General features: G+C 42.5%; 1 long non-coding RNA gene across 1 annotated transcript; it reads left to right on the forward strand.

Annotated features, from left to right (window-relative positions):
* The first annotated feature begins 471 nt into the window (after positions 1-471).
* LOC125178822 lies at positions 472-2,492 on the forward strand. Its single transcript, XR_007157034.1, has 3 exons — positions 472-525; positions 1,000-1,189; positions 2,385-2,492. It is a non-coding gene; the product is annotated as an uncharacterized LOC125178822 (long non-coding RNA).
* Positions 2,493-8,698: the final 6,206 nt, after the last annotated feature.

Below are 8,698 nucleotides of genomic sequence, written 5' to 3' on the forward strand. Positions count from 1 at the left end.
CATTTACTTGAATTTAATTACCTTGAATTATCAACCAGGTTAACTCAACTGAGTGTTAAATATATAATCATTGACAGAGTTCTCTAGATTGGTCAGCCCTCGAATTTTATCTATTTCTTTGACGTTCGTGAGGTGCTGTAAACTGCTGTATTATGAGGTGTAACTGCTGTATTATAGAATTATAATATCCACATACAGTCTTAGAATTTTGTTTTACATATGTGTACCAAGTTTCAGAGTGATCCGTCCGTAAATAGCCGAGATAAATTTTACCCCAGACGCTCCCCTTAAAATGAAGCTGTAATTACTTCAACCCATATCTCTTCCATTTGGCGAACTTATTAATCATGAAATAACATTCTTCTACCTGGTGCAGGTACATTCCAAAGGATGTATATGGTTCTTGTGGTAGTAAGACGTGTGGAGTAAGCCTTCATCTTCGTAATCATGGGAAATTCGACAATGGCTCCTGCAACCAGGTCATAGGAGAGTATTACTTCTACCTCGCCTTCGAAAACGCCTTGTGTGAGTAGTTATGTCACTAATGATGATAGTTAAAGTAAAACTATCGAACATGTTTCAAACGTGGTCTGCAATTTCATAGCTCTGATGCTACGTATGCATGTATAAACTGAGCGTGGACTCCAGAAATACTTTGAGAGTCAAATTTGTGCCATGATCTCTGTTACCCTTAGTACGAACAGGTAGCGTTACGGTACATGGTCAGCACGAACAGCTGGCGTTACGGTACATGGTCAGCACGAACAGCTGGCGTTACTATACAGGGTCAGCACGATCAAGTGGCGGTACGGTACATGGTCAGCACGATCAAGTGGCGGTACGGTACGAGTAAACTAAGATGCGGCAGTGATAAGGTACATTGTTACTGCTATCAGGTAAGTGTTACAGTTCGAGTTTACTAGATTTTGTAGCGTTACGGTTCAAGGTTACTACGAAATGGCAGCCTTACTTTACTCCTAAAAATTATGGTCGCCGCAGGTGCCGATTACGTGACAGAAAAGCTGTACTTGGCGTTGACGCGTGACGTGGTGCCTGTGGTGTTTGGGGGTGCCGACTACCATTTTTATGTTCCGCCAAATTCAGTGATCAATGCCCTGGACTTTGCCAGCCCTAAGCTGCTGGCGAACTTTCTGTTGGCAACCGCAAACAATAGAACTGCTTATAACAGGTAAATCTATTTGCATTGGAAACCATTTTGGCGGTGACAATCGAACGATGATGTTGGACGGCATTTTGTTCTACTAGCTATTGCTTGTAGCTAACAAACCACGGTAAATGATAATCCTCACTTGGATTTAAAAGGCATGTGGTTGCAGGGTCAATTATGATCATCTTTATTCACGATTACGTCGATGTAGCATGCACACAAGGTGAAATACGATCGACTTTATTGACAAATTCTATGATGTCTCAAGTACACATAGTTAATTGTCAGTGCTGCGTAGTTTGAGAATACAAATCTTCATGTACGAGTATTTACCGAGGACGAGAGCTGTGCGGGGGAAGTAGCAAGTCTATAACAGGGCTGAGTAATTTAGCAGATCCCCCCAGTAACATGCACGACCGCCGCGATGCACCACTCATTACTACTCTCATATAAGGTCAGGTTCACACCATACTATCATACTGCCGGGCGCGTGCAAGGCACATGCCAGTCACGGCCTCAGCCCAATATTCTTTACTGCATTTCCATAGAAGCATAGGCATGGCAGGTGCCTCGCACAACTGGTGTAAATGCTTCTACTGAAATGCAATAAAGAATATTGGGCTGGATCGAGACTGACATGCCAGGCATGTGCTCGGCAGTATGGTGTGAACCCGGCTTTAGCAGTATACTTGTCTATTCATCTGTACCGTAGACACCCTGTATCATGACAAGTCTAAGACAGAGTGCGTTTACTTATCCTTCGCATTGTCATCGAATTCCAGTCCTTACGATAAACATATATACAATGTAATAAATAAGTAAGACCCTTACATTTACCCCCCCCCCCCTATCCCGAAAGTGTAACATTGCATACTGACAAAGTGTCACCAGATCATACGATTTTCTCTCCTGACGTTATTATAATTATTTATATGGTCAGTTCAGTGAGATAGCGTGGCATCATAAGGGGGCAGATGAAATGCATAGTTTGACCAGTGTATACTCTTGTATGTGATGTGATCTGGTCGTGAGACCGCATGTTCACGTGGGCTATGAAATTCCATGAGTATTTGGCCAACCAAACTCCATTGCCAAGACTGATGAATATGAAATTTGGCTCGTTCAATTCGTAGCTGAATTCCTGAAGTTTCATTTCTAAATTTATACTGAATTGTAAAGGAATTATTGGCAATGTGAGTTTGATGTCCATCTGCAGTTACTTCGCGTGGAGGGAGGACTACGAAGTAGATATTGGGTTTCCGTTTCGTCCACACATCTGTGATCTGTGCGCCAAACTGCACCAACATCCAATGGTGCACCAAAATGAGAGGCAAGACAACTACTTTATATCTTATACTTTTTTCTTTTTTTAATGTCACTCGATTGCTTGAATCGTAAATTCACTAATATATTAAGACTAAATAAAATTTCCCAAAAATTTGCCATATCTTTACTGAAAACTCATAAACACAGTGGCTAAAGCTTAAATTTTCGGAAAAAAGCAAAGCAAGGAAAAAGGGGCGAAATCTATACACAATTTCATATGGATACGAGCTTAAGGCTGCATTCAAATTTAGACACCGTTTGAAAATGTACAATGATCATAAAATAAACATATCGGAAGCACTGGAAATGGAAGTTGAAATTTTAAAGTCACTATAGGATACTGGAACGTTGCGCTGCTCGACTTGGGTGGTCCAGATATACTCCCTATTTTTATTCGATCGTCTCTCGATAACAACTATAGAGAACATATTAACAACGGTATCATACAGTTGCACACATACCCAGTATAGCTGCGCCATCATCATCAGTAAACGGTGAAGAGTTGTTAAGAAATTATATTGCATCCACCTCATCTGTAGTCCGATGAAAGAACGATGCCGCTCCCAAGACTCGAACCAGGGTTTGTAAGATCCATGGTAAGAGCCTCATCGCAGCGCGCTAGGACGACATCAGCTCTAGTCCAGAATTTGGACAGACTGAAAAAATAGTATTTTATTTTCTCGACTATTCAGATTAATTTTCCAGTTTTTTAAGAAATGCTTTAATTTTTAAAATAAATAAACAGTTTTATAGGTCATTTACTTATATAGTTGAACCATCAAATGCATTAATACTGGTTCTTTGCTGCAGTGAAATCGTTGTTTGTACATACATTATTCGGAAAAACTATATAATCAGGAGTTTTTCTTGCCCTTTAAAAAAGTTTCTCTAAAACAGTAATATCCGAAGTGTGATATACGAGGGAGTTCTAGAAGGTAAGAAGACAATTTCGGGGAAGTTACACTGAGAGAAAAAGGCCCCCTGTTTTGAAACACTTGGGTGTTTCAAAGCCTCCCTGAGCTTGACGCGCGTATATATGTGCGGCTAGCGTCGCGTGGTTAGTGCGCCGAATGCTGTCATAGGAGGTGGTTGTGTGGAGCTGCCGCACATGAATGCCATGAATCTACACTCCATGCGGTTAATTGACCTAACTTAATTTGGTTAATTGTTTCAACTCACTGCTGTTCTTTTGTCAATAGTAATGTTAACGAGCGACGTCTATACCATTCAATCACACAAGAAATTGATCATAAAATCAAAGATTTATTCTGGTAGTACCGCGCGCAAGACAAGGCCAATACTGCAGCTCTATGTAGTTGCCGTCTGTGTAGCAGAGTGTATTAAGGTGCCTGCTCGCGAGCGTTTGGTTGCAGTCTTGGCAGAGGTTCGAATCTCGGCGGGTGACTCATAGTTTCTTCAACCAGAGTTCGATAGAAGTGAGGGCAAAGAGTGTAGTTTGATGATGATTGTACATACCGATATAAATTGTGTAATAAATGTGTATGAAAGAATGAATATGTGACTAATTCCGCTGCGAAGGAGAAAAGCGTTGAAATCAGATAGAGACAGAGAAATATAGTTTTCATTATTTTGGTAGGTAGGCGGCCATGGATTAGACTGGGATCAACCGGAGGAGTAGACTATGTTAAAATAATTTCGTCTGGCGCTGGAAACTGGACAAGGATATTGCAGAGATTCTGGAAAGGTCTCATTCTCCGTATACTTTCGTGTTCTAACGTCAAAACGCCTGGGTGTCTCAAAATCGCAAATTTCGAGTTACCTGAACGTTTTTAAAACGCCTGGCTGTTTCGATTTGGGCACGATCGCTCGGGGAGGCTTTGAAACACACGAGTGTTTCAAAACATGGGGCCTTTTCTCTCAGTGTAGATACTTTCTTATGCCATAATATTTCCTGCCTAACTTGAGGTACCTGGCAATGAATTACTACAGTAGCCATACTCCACCGTCATAGTCTTAGTGGCTGACCTTTGATTCGAATTGTACAATTATTTGCTTCACTTATTAAGTTTATTGAGGATAATAAAAAGGAAATTTTGAAGCTTTTGTGATGGCCTAAATAGCACATTTGAAAACGAATGCTGACGAATAACAGAACTAACATGTACGTACGAACGCACGCGTTCAGGGTTTCTGCTGGATACATGACTGTATGAAGTTTTGCAGGTGCTTGAAAAGCAAGCCTTTGAACGTCTGGATGGCATCCACTCGTGTCATCTGCTCTGTCCTTGAGGTGCAGCCATTAGGCAGCTTCAGGCGCGGTAGACTTGGCCAAACTCATTCTTTTCATACTCTCAGTTGACGATAAAGTTGGAAAGGAGATTTTGACTAGTCACTGACTTTGATTGGGTGGACAAGCAGACCAACGAAAGTTTTGATAATGCCAAAATTAGGGTGTATTTACGTACCACAGAACTTTTTTGTCGTAAGTACAAAAAGTTACGAAGTTTTGATAATCCGGCCCCTGCTTCTCATAAACATCGTCCTCACCAGCCCCTCGCAAACATCAACATTGCAATAAAGTGGAACAAATAGTTGCTAAAATGCCATTAGCACAGTTCTTCGAGAAAGAGGATTCCACTTTCGGTCACAAAGATAAACTGCAGGCCTTGGAGATGTGAAAACCATAGAAGGAACGATGAACTCCGGAATATATCGGGTCATTCTTGAGAGATGTCTCGTGAAGTCAGCCGAAAAATTGAATCTTCCTCGAGGTTGGATATTCCAACGAGACAATGCCCTAAGCACACTGCTAGGGCAACTCTTGCATGGTTTAAACTTTAAGGAGGGGAACATTGAGTTATGGGAATGACCAAGCCAATCACCTGACTTCCATCGCATTGAAAATCTGTGGCGGGAATCGAAAGTTAGGGCACATGGAGAGAGATCCAAGAAACCAATCCTCATGAGAAAACGCATACGATTGAATAAACAAATAGCTGAATCCACTTGCAATCTGAGGAGACAAATACTTGTAGATGTGCTCAAGGAAACCAAACTCAGGCTGCAGGACTCGCACAAGATGGAAGAACAAGCTGCCGAGGAACGAGTAGTGGAGATAATCAGAGAAAAACCGAAGTCGTTTAAGTCGTTTTTCAAATACGCCGTGCCTAAGGTTAAAATAAAGACGCCAGTGGGACCGCTGAAGGATAACGATGTCCTTGTCGGAGACGACCAGGGCATTTGTGAGTTACTGAGATCGAAGTTTGAATCAGTCTTCAGTAACCCCCGCTACTCAAAAGAGGAGAATGAAATCGTAGTTCTCCAGGAGCTGCCAGGTGGAAGGGGGTTGGAAAACATTGAGTTTGGTCCAGAATATATGGAAATAAGTATCAAAGAACTGGCGACGTTCTCAGCACCAGGACCCGACGGAATTCCGGTAGTGTCGTTTAAGAAGTGTGTCGTAACGCTGAAGGCACCGCTCACAATGCTCTGGAAAGCCTCGATGATGGATGGAATTATTCGTGAGGGCCTAAAAAAGGGACTGATAACGCTATTCCTCAAAGGAGGCTCGAGGGACAGACCTCAAAATTACAGACCTGTGACCTTGACCTCACAGGTGATCAAGGTTATTGAGAATGGAAGTAGTGGCCAGGAGGCTTGTCCAGTACATGGAAGAGGCTGACCTGTATTATAACGGACAACATGGTTTCCGACGAACATGTTGTCCGTCGACGAACGACGGACAACATGGTTTGATAACTTACCCACTCATCTATCTCGTCATTTGCGGACGATACAAGAGTGCTGATGAAGATCAGAGAGGACACAGCCTGCGAGAAATTACAGGACTACTTGACGAAAATCTATGATTGGGCCCTGTTGAATAACATGCAATTCAACGGCACCAAGTTCGAAGTAATAAGATGCAGAGTTGGCACAGAGATCGGGATGCCAAATCGCTACTTGGCATCGGATGGCACAGAAATTTATGAGAAGCAACTAGTTTGACATCGCGGAATGTTGACGTGTACTGAAGCCACGTTTAATGACCACATCGAGGAAATAGTTGCGCAAGGGAGACAATGGATGGGGTGGATCTGGCAGACATTTCGAACAAGAGAAGCAGTGCCAATGATTACACTCTTCAGATCCCTAGTGCTCCCTAATACTGCTGTCAGCTTTAGGCGCCTCTCAAGGCGCGTGCGGTGCGGAACCTGGAGGCAGTGCAGCAGACCTTCACGCACAGGATCAGCGGCATGAGGGAGATGGACCTGAACTACTGAAAAGGCTAAAACACCTGGGACTGTACTCACTAGAGACGAGAAGAGAGAGGTATATCAATCTGTACACTTGGGAGATAATAACCAGACTGGCCCCCAACTTTGAATGTGAGACCTCCAAAATTGTGACGCACTACAACGAAAGGAGGTGGAGACTGCGCAGGATTCCCCATTCAATAACCGAGCCGTTACCAGAGTACAGACTCTTCGTGAGGGATCACTGTCCGCGGTAGGACCAAGGCTGTAAGAGACAACTGGATAAGAAGATCCCGGATTGTCTAGTAATTGAAAACTACTCTTAGCAGGTGACAAGCAAGCAATCTTGCATCAGCTGGCTCAAAGGAGGGCAAATGAATGGAACACGTCCAACGTTACATCCGGGACCCGAGGGCGGGGTGACCTGCCTAGCGACGACTCGGAGACGGAGAAGGACGACGAAGGCGGAGCACCAGCTTGACCGTGGACTACGAAGTTCTAAACCAGTGGTTTCCAAAGTGGGCGATATCGCCCCCCTGGGGGCGGTGGGAAGATCTGGGGGGCAGTGAGGAAAAAAGAGGCAGTAGGTGTGTGGCAGTCCGCGAAGACGAAGTCAGAAGTTTGTACGTTTGTTTGACGATTTGTACACAACACATGCAGAACACGACTCTGACTCGAATAAATTTTCACGAGCTAAAAATAACCGTTTGGTAGTTAATTTATATTCAAAATTTCGTTCGAATCTGTTCAGTAGTGTGGAAAACAATTTTTGATTACTGCAAATTTTGGCCCATATCACCATATAACTCCCGAATGAAGGTAAAATTAAAAAAAATTCTTGAGCTAAACATCACCGTTATATCCTAATGAATACGTGTTCCAAGTTTTATCGAGCTGCGTTCATTACTTTGGGAGATTTTCCTTGGTTCCTGAATTTTCGAGATTGGCCGTGAGACCGGCTACGAGACCGGCCACGAGTCCGGCCGTAAATTTGTCCGAGCCGTCTTGAATTTCTAGTGCTGAAACAGTTAAAACTGTAAAATATATATATTGGTTTACTAAATGAGGTTCTATTTGTAAAATACACATTTGTGTTTAACCTTTCTCTTTTAAATGACAGCGTACTAAATATCAAGAAAGAGGTGTTTGTTTTTATATGTGTTTATCGGGAAGGGGGGCGCTAGAGATTCACTGGGGAGCCAAAGGAGGCGCCAGCCTGAAAAAGTTTGAGAACCACAGTTCTAAACTCTTCAAAAGTAAGTTGAAAGAAATAAGCACAGATGGCCGTAGGCCTGTTGCCGGTTCTTATCATCGCAGAACATTCACAGCTGGTTGCGGTTTCGAACGCACAATTCACTGCTCCAAATTCTGCTCTGTTTGACCGCCCGGTCTCCAATTGCTCATTCTGGCCTGAAATAAACTGGCGCACAGAGCTGGGATCGAACCCCCGCCTCACTGCGCCAATCTTGGTAATCTGGACTGTAACCACTAGGCCACCCAGCTTACTATGTGTTGGAAACTTTTTGAAACCATGACTTTTACAAAATTTTAATTATTAAGTCAACATTTATTGATTTTGTCGTTTTCATATGATATTTCCATTTCCCATATAAATTTAGATTAGAATAGTGATTGTTTATGTTATTTTGTTGAATAAGCGTCAATTAAATGAAGTTTTTTCTTTGTGTTGGATATTTTTTGCACCCACTGTATGTGCTTAAACTCTTACTGAAGGCATTTTAACTCATTCGGTTCTCGCCAGGCGCGATTACCGCGAACCTTCGAACAGGCTCTGATCTCCCCTATGAGTTTTTTCACAAACTAGGCTGGACTTTACTCCACTCGTAAATGAGACGGTAATATAAATTTTTTCATGCTCACCCAGCTATTTATTTACAAACTGTGAATAGTTACAAAAATATGTAAACCTTGTATTGAAAGAGTTCTGATGAAGGTAATTTCAATAATTTTTTACTATTAATGTTTA

The sequence above is a fragment of the Hyalella azteca genome, unplaced genomic scaffold (assembly GCF_000764305.2).
Source record: "Hyalella azteca isolate HAZT.00-mixed unplaced genomic scaffold, Hazt_2.0.2 contig13075, whole genome shotgun sequence".
NCBI classification, from domain to species: domain Eukaryota; kingdom Metazoa; phylum Arthropoda; class Malacostraca; order Amphipoda; family Hyalellidae; genus Hyalella; species Hyalella azteca.